This window comes from Cupressus sempervirens, chromosome 10 (genome assembly GCF_028749045.1).
Source record: "Cupressus sempervirens isolate cs-2001-9-10 chromosome 10, ASM2874904v1, whole genome shotgun sequence".
In the NCBI taxonomy this organism is placed as follows: domain Eukaryota; kingdom Viridiplantae; phylum Streptophyta; class Pinopsida; order Cupressales; family Cupressaceae; genus Cupressus; species Cupressus sempervirens.
This window is the reverse complement of record NC_143127.1, coordinates 276,117,104-276,131,470: the sequence shown is the minus strand read 5'-3', so window position 1 is coordinate 276,131,470 and position 14,367 is coordinate 276,117,104.

Here is a 14,367-nt window from a genome sequence, read left to right as displayed (position 1 = left end):
GAAGATAGATGGACCAACTACCCAAATGGCTTCAAGGTTAAGACCAATAAACCCCATTGTCCAAATGATCTCTATATTATTCCTTGCAGAATAATATAAATGAATAGTACTTCCTTCCTCTGTCTTGTCAAATGGACCTCTGCTCCTTCTAATCTTGTAACCAGATCAGAAAACTCACATCCAATAATCCTTTGGATCACTTACTCACATTCAATAAATGCTCTACTCCTTGTTGCACTTCACACTTCGTACTTCACACTTCATACAATGATCACCATAATTTACAAACAAGGAAAACATCTTTCCTATATACCATATCTTCAAAATAATTCCTTGAGTCAGCCTTAAGGCTTTCCCAATTCATTATAATAAGATAATTAATTAATTACAATTAAAATAGCATTATCGGCTCATAGTCTATACAAAAATTCACATGTGTGATACTAGGGATTGAACATCCACTGATGTTAGATGCATCCAACTGTCCTTTGTCACTATCTAATCATGCACCTCTTTATTACATCTCAGATGAAAGATATAATACAAACATCAAAAACTACTTTCAAATAACTCTATCTATAAACTACTCTCTGTAAATCAGGTACAACTTCTGTATGTCTTTAAATTATGTGATGCGCGTTGAACCACATCATTAGGACACTGGACTGAACATGTTCATGGTTGAGCATCACCAAACAAGCAAAACCTTGTTCATACAACTAAGATCTCTCACTGCTACTCTGCCAGTCTTCACAAATTTACTATTATGTTGACATCAATGACAAACACAATCATGAATGCAACATGTCAATACTCTCCAAAGCTTGGGATACTCCCCCAATGTAGTATCATCAACATACATGCTAACAGGTAGTACCATAATTATTACAAAGTAAACTATGTGTCATTTTCATCATTTCTCACAATCACCCCCACTTTATTGTTACTCTTATCAAAGTTATTGAGGTTGATTATTTCCTCATTCATATTATTAATACCCTTCCATTTAGAAATTTGATCACATTTAGTGCCTAAGATAGCAATAATCTACCACCTTATTTGTTTCGTGGTAGTCATGGGAAATGTAGAAATTTTTAAACTTTGAACTATTAGTTTAATTTTATCAATGATGTGGTAGATCGATATAAAAGCTTCATTTTCACCTTTTATACTTCTAACAATATTGTTAGAACCAGCTTTCAAACACACATTTTCACAACCCATATTTATAGTCAATAGAACCAAGTATAAGGCTTCCATAGCTTTCGCTACCTAGTAAGTTTGAATACCTAGAGGCATTGCCACCAATCCTGTGCAGCTACCTACTTCGTTGTTGATAATACCACCACATCCTTCTTTGCCAATATTCCCTTTAGTAGCTCAGTTGAAGTTAAGATTAATCCAATCCTACAGAGGAGAAGACCACACCAAATTCTCGTTGTTGCTTTTCTTATTTTTCTGTATTTACTCACAATATCCCAATTCTTAAGAGAAAGCTATCTTCATTGAGGGGGTCATGGGGATAGAAATAAGATATTTCATTAACATTTTTTACTATTCTCTCTCCTTAATCTTGGGAAGGGTACTCTAATTTCTAAATATGTGGGTATAGCATTATTTTCATATATCTCATATCATGTGAAGGAAAACAAGATTTCATAACATCTTTGCTCCTTTATTGGTAACCAGACAACTCCATTGATTAAAGAATTTTTGTAGAAATTAGGAAAGATACAACAAACATTCCATCTCTTAAGGAGACAACCCAAAATTCTAAAGAGTAATGATGATGAAGAAGGAGATGGACAATAGTTCAACTTCATTACAACATAGATAAAAATGATTGGGAAGAATACAACCTTTCTTACTTAGATTATTAGTTGTTATAACATTATTTTGCAAAAACAACCAATAATTTTTTTTTGATTTTAGGAATTAAAGATTCAAGCCATACCATGGCCTAGAAAGGACCTGTAAAATCTTTGAAAATCATAGAAAAAATAGAAGACACAAAGTATCTTCCATTAGTATTGTGATTCCATATGACGCTATCAATAAGACCTAACCTCATAAACCAAGAGTTCAAAGATAAGTCAAAGGAGCCAGAGTGGGATTCACTTCCTTTAATTTGATCCATTCGTTGTTTCTCTAGTAGTTGCTCACTTCAGTTCTATCATAACCCGCTATTGACATATGATTGTTATAAATGTATTCAAAATATAGCATTTTCTTATATAAACATGTTAATAATAATATTTAATCAATAGAATAAAGTTGGCTATTAAATAATATTAATGATATTTCACATATTCGATGAATAAGAATGAATATTTTATATATTCAAGAATATAAATTATCAAGTATTAAAATAATTAAAATGAAAAAATATTAACTAATTGATAAAATAAAATGAATAATACTACCATCAAGCAATACCTATCTAACATAATTAAATAAATAATTTAAAACAAAACAATTACCAAATAATATAATTAAATTATTAATAAATAACTAAATAATATTTATGTTCATACTTCTGGATAAGATGATGTGTGCATTTTTTTAGCATCAATGTTTCAAATCATACACAATGATCTCTTTACATTCTTAGCTCTCTCATCCTGATGATGGATCATTGTGTATGATCTGAAACATTGATGCTAATATTGAGAAACACGAACATATCATAGATTGTAGAAATCTATTATCATTAAATAATTTTTTTTTTATAAACCAAATTGTCGGCTTTTGGAAAAGGCATGACCCATTATCATATATTAATTGGGGTCCAAGAAACCATCAAAGAAAAAGGGGAGATATGGGAAAGACAAGGAACAAATTAAGAGGAATGCTACATAATAATACAACAAGAAAATATAAACAAACAACAATACATGCAGCCCAAACTCACTTGGTAGCAAGAAAAGTATTAAGAATTACTCCCTCTTATTTGAGAAATATTGAAAGGATAAAGACAATAAAATCAACCAAATCTACACAGAAAAATAGCCTTTAAAGGTAAGTCTATAAATAAGTATGTTTTATTTTTAATCTATTTACATGGTAGGTAGATATTAGTATGATTATGATATCATAAGTAATGCATACATTTTCATTTTTATTTGTATATGAAATATATATCTATTTAAAATGATATTTAATAATTTGATATTATTTTAAATATAAAGAATCAATTGGTATATTGTAAGATATTAATATATTTCTTACGATCCAAGAACAGCTTGGTGGAGGACATTCATTAAAAGTGTCATGATATGATCCAAGTATAACTTGGTGGAGGGCATTCATTTTGAATGTCATAAGTATGATCCAATAACTTGGTGGAGAACATTCATTACGAATGTTAATTATTTAAAATTAGACAACTTATTAAAGATATGAAATATTCAATTAGATTTATTATGAACTTACCAATTTTTTTGTAGTCATTATGGTCCCAAACTAACTCTAGTAGTGGGGACATTAAAAGTTCCTAAAGAATCTTTATAATTTTTAGCAAGTTGGATAAAGATAGGATAATCATAAATCAACTTATCTAAAATCCAAGTATCATTCTAGAACTTAATCCTCCTTCCATTTCCAAATTTTTCCGTTTTACCTTGCTTAACAATATTCTTAGTGTTTTGGATACTATTCCATATCTGGGAACCATTTATCAAGAGGTCTAAAGAGAGATAGTCCTTAAGAGTAGGGGCAATAAAGAGATACCTTTTCTTGAATATAAAATTCCATTCTTTTTCCTCATTAAAAATTCTCCAAATTTGTCTATCAAGCAAAGTTTTATTAATCATTTTGATAGTTTTAGTGTTGAGACCTCCATTTTTTTAAGGTTTATATACATTTTCCCAAGACACTAGAGGAAAGTGACCCTTTTCCTCAACTCTTGATCAAAGAAACTTCCTCTAAATTTTTTCAATCATTTAAAGAAACTTGGAAGGGATAGAGGAAAGGCTCAAGGCATACACTGATATATTTTGAAGAGTTGATTTTATAATTTGAATTTTTCCTACTTGAATTAAAAGGGCTCCTTTCCAACTTTCTAGTTTGCTATTGATTTTGTCTATAATAGAGTTCCAAAAAGATTATGATAAGTTATTTCCTAAGGAAAGACCCAAATATGATGAAGGAAGAGAGTCAGTCTTACAATCAATAATATTCAAAATTATTCTTTGTCTCTCTTCTAGAGTGTTGACAAAGAACATATAAATTTTATTCTACTTAATAAGTTGCCTTGTGGCATTAGTATAAGTAGAAAGAGTTGCCTTAAATGTTTTTGCCTCTTTAATAGTAGATGAGCTCATCAGGATAGTGTCATCAACAAATTTCTCACGAGAGCAAGAGACAATATCAAAATAGGGTTAAAGACCCTTTATCTTACCATCCTTAGCAAATTTTCTAATGTATAGACCCAAAGTTTATGCAATAATAACAAAAAGGATGGGTGTAAAAGTTACAAATTATGTGACTATAAAAATGTAGGACAACTTCCCTATGGAAATTTAGAAGGATTTTTCAAATCTTCCCTTTCTAGAGAATGAGAAGCTTTAGTTGGTTAACATTTTGCAACAAAGAATAATTAATACCACTTCTAATGAGGAAAAACTTATTTGGGTAAATTAAGTTCAAGCAACAAATTCATAATTAAAGTGGGTTGTAGATCTTTGGTTTACAGGGTGAATCAAAGAGGTAAGAGGAAACACAATTTTTGCTAACATGATGTTGTACTTGCTAAGGTTGGTGCATTTTAATGGTTAGCTCTTCAACTGTGAATCCTAACTAGTGACAAGATAAAAAGACCTTTGATTTATCAAATAGTTTTAATTGTGTTTTGTATGGTAATGAATCATTTATTTTTGGCTGATAATATAAGCTTGGATATTGTTAGAGCAAAACCCTTGTACTCATCCTCTCTTTGCTTCTTTGTGACAGGTTTTTTAATGTAGGTTTCTTGGACTTAGAAGATTTGTTTTTCATCAAATCTTTAATTTGCTACACAATTATGACTTCACTCAATATTGTTGGAAGTGGGATTTGGATAAACTTGGTTGCTATGGTCCTCTTCCTTCCTCCCAGTCTCTTTCTTTGCTTCTATTGGGTTAACCATTATAGAATGAGGGTTCTTTCTTTTTCGAGATTTGGAGAGTTATTCCCCCCAAAAATGGTGTGGGCTATTTGATGGGAATGGAATTTAAAAATATTTAGGAAGAAATCTACCTATTTGATTAAGTTATGTAATTGGATTAAATTGTCAATCTCAAAATTTCTCAATGTGTTTCTTATGCAATCCAATACCCAAGTTTCATCTTTGTATACACCAGTTGATAATGAAATCTCATTAATTGGAAGAGGGTAAAAATCCCATGCAAGGGGTCTTGGTGGATAAATCAACTAAATATGATATTAGAAGGAATGTCAAGTGGGAAAAGACTTCTAGGTCTTCTGTAAAACTAAATTTTAGTGGGACTTTTAAAGGAAATTTGGGGAGATTAGGTATTGGAGCTATGTTAAGAGATGAAAAATGTCATATTTTGAAGGAAATGTATGACATGATGCCTGGTAGGTCAAATAATATGGAAAAGGCTTCAAAAATCTTGCAAGGGGTCAAATTGGCTCTTTCGATGGGTATATCTAAGATTCACATCAAGGGTAATTCACATAATTATAACATTTTCTCTCATTTCTAAGAAGATTGTAAATTGAGAGTTACAATATGTATTAAGTGAAGTGTGGTTATAATACATCATAGGTGAAGTGTATAAACTTCTCCTCATATTTTCAAAATTCAAAATTACTCATTGCTATTGGGAAGCCAGTTTTCTTGTTGATTGGTTAGTGAATAGAGGTGTATTCTTAGATTAGGGTTCTTGTGTCATGGATATATTGGACCATAATAAGTTGAGCTCAAAGCAGAACTTATCATTGGCCATGTTAGATTAACTTGGTTTGGTTTAGTAAATTAGTTACGAGGCTTAATCAAATCACTTATTCATGTTACTGCTTTTGATGGGAGACTGAAGGGGACTCCAATCTACATGTTTGATATCACTTGCTAACCTCTCTTCTAGTTTTGATTGTCACACCCAAATTACATTCTCTTGTTGGGGTAGTAGTAAATGACATGCTAATAAATTGGAAGGAATGATTTTTGGGTTGAATCACAGAACTGGTTTATTCTTTTTCTAAATCATTTATTTTATTTCACTTTGTTGTGATGGTTTCCTCTATTAATTGAATGTTGATTTAGTTGGTAGGATTGTTTCATATCTTTGTAGGCACTTCCAAGTATGTGGATAGCTTTGAAGTATGACCTAGACATTTTTAGTTTGTCAATACAACTAAATAAATGAGAGTTTCCCTCTTTGACTTTGCTCTCTTATCAACTGGTCGAAGATGTCAACAATTTAGGATAAGGGTAAAACCAATTTTGGTATAATGTGAAGATGACTCACTCTTCTTGGGTTGCTGGTCTGGAATTAAATATTAGCTTCTTTTGTCTTTTTATTCGATCCTTAAACTTTGATTTCCCTAGAGCTCATATCCTTTTGGTTTTTTTGGAGTCCTTTATAAATTGGGAGTTTTTGTCTCTCTTTGGTTGGCTAAATGGTAGTTCCTTTTGGATGTCTCTTTTCTACTTGTTATGGTTGTTCCTTATTGTAATCGAGCAGGGATATGAAGTTTTCTTGTTGGTTCTTTCTTCCTCGAGCTCTTGAACCAGTTATATTTTATTAATAAAGTGTATTGGCTTGTCTGTTTTATTTAAAAATAAATAAAAACTATAGTTATGTATTTATATAAGTTAAATTAAATTTAACATTAACTATAATATAAAGTATAAAGTGTATCATTATTTAATTATATTTAAATAATTTAAAAGCTTATTATTATTATATATATATATATATAATATAATAGTTATTTAACAAGGGTCATGATAATGTGTATACATTGCTATTTTTAAAATTTATTCATAAGTGATTCTCATCAATTTCTCACTTATAAGGGTTGCTAATGCAATGAGAATCTAAGGGTACCCCTACTGCAGGTAATATGGATCCCTGCAAATAACCACATGACAATGGAAACACAACAAAAAGATACACAATCTGATACCAATTCAACTTTTTATTCATAAAATAACTTTTTACATGCAATATGCTTGATTGTAAGGCCTTCCAAGTTAGGGCCAAATACAATAGCAATTACAAAATGGTTCTGCAAGATCCTTCAAGATCCAATCCCAACACTAACTAGTCCAAATCCACACTCTACTAGAAACCTCCAAGGAAGATCTCAACTTGTGCTCGCAAGCACACCAAGCAATCTCCTTGTTTCCCAAGCCTCAGCTACTAGCCCTTCTCAAAATTTTCTCTTCTGCCACATCCTCTTCTCCATGCTAGATAAATTTGACTTAAGACTCCACAAGACACCCCTACTTATACCCAACTAAGCCACAGGTTGGCCTAGCCCCTTACAAATTAAAATAAACCCTTACATTAAATACATGCATAAGCCACAAGTTGACTGCAACACTCATTAAATACCTACAACCCACATTAAATGCCAAAAGGTCGGCTAACCACAGACAACTCGGTCAACATGAAAATAAGACCAAATTGAGCATCAAAGAAAACCTCATTGAGTGTTAGCATTCCACCAAACATAACTGAGCTCCTTCATTGACCAAGCATCAATATGTTTTGAGTCCTCCAGAAGCAACCATGAACAACTTAGTATCAACCGAGCCACATCTCTTCCTTTGACAAAGCAACTTGGGAAACACGGGATCCAGGCTTCACCGAGCTCCCAGTGTGTGCCAAGTTCTTGCAGGCAATGTCGAGTTCCTTCAATGACTGAGTGCCCCCAAGCTATGTCGAGCTCCTTCGACAACCGAGCACCTCCAGGATCACCAAGTCCATCCATCCCCCGAGCTCTCAACTAAGAACTTCCAAGAGATGACTGAGTAGCCTCTACCAAGCACCTCTTCAAAGCAACTACCAAGTCTCCTCTCATGAACTCCAAAGTAGCCACTGAGAAAACCCAAGATGTTCTTGCATTAGTTACTTAGTTTACACATTATCCACAAACAACCAAGACAAATCAAAGTCAAAAGATCTAGCATATCAATTAAATAAATTATAATTAATTATAATACAATGAGGAGTTATATTCATTTTAATGGATCTTAACATATAAACTAAATATAATATAATCAATTTTAGTGCACATAAAAACTATTAGTCTAAAACTACAATAGACAACATCATACATACTGATTTAAAATGACCATTACATATTGTTACAATATCTATCAAGATGTCTAGGAATAGGAGGAATGAGAGGGAGACATATCTAAACATAAAGGAGCAAGAAAGGTAGCGATAGAAATACAGATAGAGAAAAAAAGGGACAAAAAGATAGAGATATAAGTGAGGTAGAGGAAAATAGATATAAATAAATAAATAGAGATGAAAAATAAATGATTGTTAGACAAACCTCATTTTCTGTTTAACAACTTTAACCTATATCATTCAACCTAGTTATACATAAACCTTCTACTTAAAAAAAAAATGTAAACAAAAAGCATTTACGTCTATTAAAGCTTTGGAAGGACATTTAGTTTAACCATATAGTCTATATAAGCAGATAAGCTTCTCTCCTATAAAGACTAGTTGGATTATTCAAACAATCTGGCAATCTTATGACGTTAAATATAGAAAAGTGGTGCCAAAAATATTGAAGTCATATCTATTTAGTATACAAGTGATTTTTATCTTTTGGTATGCTATGTCCATATTGTTAGGGTATGAGGACTATAAAAAGTCATTGGTATTTGGTTCAGTCACCATGTCTAGTGGACTTGTTCTCTGCACAAGCAAAACCATACTAAACTCTGACAACAAAAAGATATGGAGAATTGGAGAAAATGTTGTATGTTCTTACTTATCCACACATAGTATGGGTTGTGGACCACACAATTTTGGCAAAGGAGGAGTAACTAATTGTGATCCAATTTAGTCATGACTGGGACGACACATGTATGCAAATGGACAAAGTTTTGGCAAGTGTTGCCAAGAATTTTGTTGTTATTTCCCTGAGGTCCCTGATTTCAACACAATGTATGAGCTTTATGATCTATGCACCTTTGTGTTCTTCTTCTAGAATGTTTGGTTGGGTTTATTCCTTTTGCTCACATGTTGCTGGTGTGTTCAATTAGTCATATTACATGGTATGACTAGGTTTTCTTACACCAAGGCATAAAAAAGGTTGCCAAAAAATGAGTCTACAAAAGGGTTAGGGTTAGGAAAGAAAAGATCTAAGGGTCCGTTTGGTCATGGGCATAGGAATGGAGAATAGGCATGTAATATTGGGAATAGGAATGGCTTTTCCAATAACAGCTATTTTTTCGGAATGGGTATAAATTCATTTTAGAGGCAAAATGGGAATACGTATTCCTATTCCCTATTCCAAGTAACAAACCAAATAGAAAATAGAAAACGTATTCCAACTTTTCTATTCCTATTCCAGCAACCAAACAGACCCTAATGGAAAATATTGTAGGCCATTGCAGTTCACCAACAACCATATAGCTTGAGTTATTTCTTTAAACAAATGGAAAACAACTTAAACAATACAAGTTTATGTTGCACTCATATTTTCTATAAATTGGCACCATATTTTGAGGTATTTGAAGCATAAGATTTGGACATTAAAGACTTGAGAAGCTTTTTTTCGGGTATAGAATATTTTTATACAGTTGATTAAATTTTGGGAGCAAAACTTATCCATGTGTAAACTGCGAACTAGTGAAAATGGTCAATGTTTGAACCCTTCAAACATAATGATTTGTTAGAGTTTTTTTTAATGTATTTTGTATCAAAATTATTTTGAGCACAATTTTATTTATTTAGAAAGTACCTCAATTTTAGTAATAATATATTTTTCATTTTTATTGATGAATTGGTGTCTTTTACCTTTTTACCTTCAATACATTGCTTCTCTTTCATATTTTTCCAGAAATTTCTCTATACTCTGCATTGGTTGGCACTTGGTATAATAAAAAATCTTTAGTGCAGAGTTTGGGACATTTCAGTTTAGCAAATTTACATTATCTTGCAAGTTTTGACAATAAAGATGTGCATTTTAAGTTCTTGGGACATTTTTCTTCAACTTCCTCAAAATATTCTTTCCCCTTCCTCTAGGCATTTCCTCTTCTCGTCCAACATGGTGTTGATCTTCTTGTCAAATGCAATGGACTTATTATATTCTATCTCTCTTTTGGAGATCCTTACTACTAAGGTTGTTCACCACAAATTTTGGGGAAATCACAAACTGAAAGTTTCAATGCAACATTACAACTTCTGGGCGGGTCATGCTTTGGTGGGTGGTTTGTTTTTGTAGTCCCAGCTCATGCAGAAGCATGATTTCATGGCAACTTACAAGGCCCTTTAAAAATATTTTGAAAAATAGAGTCCCTGGTTTATAAAGAACACTTTGCAAGTAATTGTGAGGGCATTGGGCTTCCAACTGGAAGAGCATGTTAAGCAAACAAGGCATGCTATTTTGGACCTGTTGTAGCTTCCAAATAAATTTCTCTCACCATCACCCAGTCTCTGGCTTCCGTCTCGATCGACCCTTGACTCTTAGGATTGGTTCGATGGGTCTTAGAATGTGAATACTTTTGGGTTGCAAGGTTAGCAGTTGGTCTCAGGTGTGTTGGGGGGTTGTTCCTCCAATGATCTTCTATGTTCGAATCAACTGCAATCTACCCATGATGCTCTGGATTTTAGGTAAAATGTGATAAACACTATTGTATCTTCTTCCACTTAGGATGTGATTCATGGGTCGGGTTAGGAATCTTCTCCTCTGCCCTTACTCGAATCTGGTTGGGGATGTGATGTTCGTGATGCGGATGCTTTGGCCTCATGTGCTAAGTCTAAATATGCAGTAGTGGAGGAGTGGGATTTGGTTCCTTATAGCTTATCAGTTTTTTTGGAATTTCGATAACTTCTTCATCTTTGCCTTATTTTGGTCTCGGAGGAAGTATTGGCTCCAACTTGTAAAAAGAGCACTTTTATTCCATCGATATGGTAATTTTGTATATATTGATGCTTTAATCTTTTGTATTTAGTGAAGATTATGGGTTTTCTTACTAATTATTTCTAGGTTGAGCTCTTGAGTCAATTTTATTTTATAAATATATTCAATGGCTTGTCCACTTTTGCCTAAAATTTAAAAATAAATCACTAAAATATAAGATATCAATTTATTACATAAAAATGAAAAATTATACATTTGAATTTGATATTCTCACCCACATTAATATTTAAATATTTTTTATTTTCTATATATGAGTTTTTAGTCTGATACTTATTCTACCTACAAAAACACTCGTTATCTCTCAACCAAAATATGTTTTTTTTTTCTCAATGATGGCCCCTTTCACTCCTTCTTTCTCTTCACATCACACCTTCTATTGAGTTGCACTCACGTCCATTTCAACACTATCATCATCATTGATCTATTGACATGGCATGGTTCTTCATTGGTTTTGCAAAATTCTGAGGAATATTATAATACCGCCAAATGGAGGAGACCATGAATAACTTCATAATGCATCTTATATATTGCAAATTGCATTAAAATATTAAAACAATATATTACAAGTATTCAATGATTACTTTGAGGTTTAAAAGAGAAATTGGTATTTAAAAATTGTAAATCAAATTGAGAAAAAAAAAGATGGTTTTAATTTGAAATTTGTTTAATCAACCAAGAGTTGGATAAAGACAACATTGTTGTTATTCACAAAGAAGGAAATCTATTGAACTAGTCAAAAAATGCATAAACAATGTAGAAGATTGATTTGATCAAACAAAATGAAAATTGAAAAGTGATCTTATTGTAGGCAAATACTATTGCATTCACTTCCACCAACTAGCCTATTAATTACTGCCAATTTACATTGCTTTATTTTTTTGTTATACAAATAATCATAGTTTTTGTGAAGTTAAAATTTCTATTTTTATTTATTTTTAATAAAAATATTATTTATTTAAAATCTCATTTTTTCAAATTATAGGACCCTTTTTTTTCGGTCCTCCTCCATATTCCATTTTATTTGGTTTTTTGATGGAAATGATATTATTAACATAGTTTAGAAATTATTTTCAATTATAAAGAACAATGTAACTACATTAATTTGATTGTTATATAATTTTTTTCAATTTATCTATTGATAATTATATGAAACAAGGTATTATATTATTAACATATTGATATCAATAGAGATTTGATTGTTATACAATTTTTTTGACAAAATTTCTTTTTTTAATTATAACTAAATTAAAATTAAAATTAAAACTAAAATTCAAAAGTAAAACAAGAATGAGCTTTTGTTACAATTTTTTTGTTTCATTTTACATATTTATTAAAATGAGACATTCAATTTGTTTCAGTTTGTAATTATAGACATTTTTATAATTTTAAACATTTTCATTTATAATTTAATTGCTACTATTGATATATCTTTTTAAACAATTGAACAAATACGATTATGATATTTTAAGATAAAAATTTGATATTAGATTATAAAAAAGATTTGTATTTCATTTTATTGCATTTTGGTATTTTGAATATTATTTTATTTTAATAAACTATATTATTTTGTGAAATTAATAATATATAATTTTGACTAATTTATAATTAATTATTAGAATTAAACGACAAGTACTAGCCACTATGTGACACTTGTTGTACTTGCTCTAGGCAGATACTACTGCATTCACTTCCACCAACTAGCTTATTAATTACTACCAATCACACTGCTTTATTTTTTTGTTATAAAATAATCATTATTTTTGTAAAGTTAAAATTCCTATTTTTAAATTTTTTTTAATAAAAATACTATTTATTTGAAATCTCATTCATTCAAAACAATTTGTATTATAGGACCCCTTTTCTCGGTCCTCCTCCATATTTCATTTTATTCAATTTTTTGATGGAAATGTTTTGATTAAGTAAAAGTAGGTTTTAAAGGATCCAAAACCTTGTTACAAAAATTCTAGCTAGAAACACAGAGAGCAATTAAGAGCAAACACGAAATAGACCTCCAAGAAGAATAAAGAAGAGGTCACAACGGGTTCTACTGAAAAAGACAGCAAAAAGATAGCAAACGAGATAGCAAAGAACCAACTAAGTAGCCTTAATTAGGTCCAATGCTTGGTTTGCTAGAATCTGCATGTTTTCAGCCATTGCCTTCACCTCGTCCTTTTTGCCCGTTTCCTCAATCTTCTTTGAGTGAGCCCTAGAGTGCTTGTTGGGACCCTGACTGTCAGCAGCCTGAGGGGAGTCTTGGCCTTTCTCCATCTCTAGTTTCTTTAGTAGAGTGCTCACATTCTTAGCCATTTGTTTAATCAATTTTTCCAGGTTGCTCATCTTGGCTTCCATCTTTGTAATCTTTCCCTAGTTTGTAGTAAAATCTTTGTCCATTGCCCTATTCTTTGCCTCCAGCTGCGAGATCTTCTACATTAGATTTTTAACATCTTCAGCACTCCCGACCACCTCCATTAATCTATCAATGTGTTTCCCAAGAGTGCGTTCACCACGAGCAATTTTGTTGGCATGCCCAACTTCCTTCCTTAAAGCTTGCATATCCCTACCAAGCATCTACATTTGATTTTTCATAACCTCAATTTCTTTTAGAATAGCACCAGGGTTACCATACAACCCTTTAATAGCCCCTAGTGTACCAACATACTTCTCACCTTTACTTTTGACGGAAATGTTATTATTAACATAGTTTAGAAATTATTTTCAATTATAAAGAACAATGTTGTTGGAATAATTGATTAATTGTGTATTTTCTTTGATGTTATGCAAAATGTCATGTCATTACTAGTCAGTGTATACCGAGCTCACTCGGGTATTGAAGATAGTTTTTTGTGTCTACCTAGCATTGCAGAGTTTGTCTAGTTCAGAAGACAATATCTATTGTGTTCACTTGGACATCAAAGGAAAGGCTTGCGAAAGTTGAGTGTTAATTGAGCTCACTCAGTTACCAAAGGAACTTTGCAAATATGTAGTGTTAACCAAGTACACTTGGTTAACACAGAAAAAACATTTTTGAGTTAGTTTCTACCGAGTAGGGTTGGCTGACAAAGGATTTTCTTGTTTTGGCATATTAAGTTCAATTGAATTATTTGTTGGTTCTAGCTGATCAAGGAGATGAATATTAATTATTCTAAGTTATATTCTAGCCGACTTGACAATATGAAAGATATAAATATAAGGTCAAGTTGAGAATTAGAAAGTGTGAATGCATGGAAGATAATTGAAGATTTAATGATG